The sequence below is a fragment of the Egretta garzetta genome, unplaced genomic scaffold (genome assembly GCF_000687185.1).
Source record: "Egretta garzetta isolate BGI_Z169 unplaced genomic scaffold, ASM68718v1 scaffold39, whole genome shotgun sequence".
In the NCBI taxonomy this organism is placed as follows: Eukaryota; Metazoa; Chordata; class Aves; order Pelecaniformes; family Ardeidae; genus Egretta; species Egretta garzetta.
The window spans coordinates 432950-434890 of NW_009260945.1; positions in this window are offsets into that span (position 1 = coordinate 432950).

Sequence of the window (1941 nt, forward strand, 5' to 3'; positions counted from 1 at the left end):
ACTCCACACACCAGGAAATGGCTTCTGCAGCCAGACCTATTTCAGGATCTCCGCCCAGCATCCAGTCCTCATCTCACACCGACTTCTCATACCCTGTGCCCAATTGCATGTTCTTTCCACAAACCCAGTGATGGCTGAGAATGGAGAGGAAAAAACAACTGTATGAAGAGTTTTTCTGAGCCAGTTTACAGGAGCATATAAAGGTAGAACTGTCTCTGAGGGGAATAGACTTTTTGCCTTGAAGAGCCTCTGTGGAGAAACTGAAATAAACCTTTTACCAAAGGATGCTTATGCTCTGAATGGTTCAGTTGTCTGAAAGCAAACGGAATGAGGTGGGGAGATGGGAGCCACAAAACCAGGTGCCTGCACAGTACAGCAGCTATTGCCCTTGCAAGATGTTTCTTATCAAACAAAACACTTCAAGAGTGCTTTGAACTAAGAAACTACAATTTTGTCTGTCTGCAGAAGTTCTACTATATTGATGTAAATAAAAAAAGTGCAATCCCATCTTAGTCTGGATGCAGCTATGAAGGTATGAGGCTTTTTGTACTTGTATAGCACATTCTGATATAGAAAGAAGAATAATTTGTCTCAGGAAAAATTACATGTATACATAGGTGTATAGGGTTGTATTACCACTCTCTGGGCTGTGTTGTATTACTATAGCTATGCTAGTAAAAGAAAAATTACAACACGAAATGATGTTGCAATGCTGGTTTCAAGACCATACACAGACCAGGTACTCACTTCAGTGAGGCTCTAGGCCTCCTACGTGGTTCCATTTCCTGCTTCCTCACAGTAGCACTGGGAGTTTACGTCTTCTCAGCAAGATATTTTGACTTTTCTCTGACTCTCCTGCCCACGCATGTATACAAGAAGTTAAACTTGCTTCCTCAGTTGCTATAGATTAGTCATAAGTGTGAAACCTATTTCTCAGGTACTCTAGACAAATAAGCCCCTATGCCCTTGTGGTCTCTCACGGCAGCTGCAAGGACAGCTTTGTGATTCAGGTTTTAGGAGTGAAGTCGAGCCGAGCTACTTGCAGACTAGTAAAATGCTCAAAGAGACTACTGAATGAGGGGAATGAAGCTTGCAAAACAGAGTTGCAGTCTGTTCTTAAAAGGACATAACATGGCATACTCCAAAAAGCACAGGTTTTTACCCAGGCTCTTGGCCAAGAACTCTCAGAATACCAAACCTGTGTTTTCTTTATACCTCCATTTCTAGTGAGTTGTGTGCTTGCCTTAGTAGAGTACAAATCTTTTTCTGTCAGACTCATTTCACAGAAAGAAAAGAAAGCCTGTGTTAGAAAATTCAAGTTCCTAGGAGCAGGAACAAATACATTCTGGTACTGAGTCCTTAAACACGCACACTGAAATGCTTGCTGACCCCAGCTGCTGGCTCTGCCTTTCTCAGAGCCCGTGGAACAGCTAAGCCCCACATGAAACAACTCCAGGGGTTTACAGCTCCCTCACTGAGCTAACCCAAAATCAGCACTAGTTTAATATGTCAGGGTACAAGCTGCAGTGGTTCAGGATCAGCTTCATGTGCAATTTTACAACCTCTGAGAAGGGACAAAGAGAAAAAACTAACTGGAGGCAGTTATTGATTCAGCTGCCTGCCCTTAATTAGCTTATATTGATGCCCCAATATTACTGGGATAAAATATGGATCAACCCTGAACTTAGGGTTAGTTCTAAATGACAGATTAAATCTTGAACTAGACCCTTGCAAAGCTCCTTGTTTTCCTCTCTGACAGCTCACATTTCAGCTTCTGGCGTGCTAGTTGGAATGACAGCCTTTTCCACATTTAACTGTGTACTGAAATGTGCAGCTGTGTGAGTGATTTGTGAGACAGCCCCGGCTGGGTGGGACCCTGCAATAACCACCTCTGGTGTGCTACACTCCCTCATAGGGCTGAGGACTTAGCACTGTTGATCC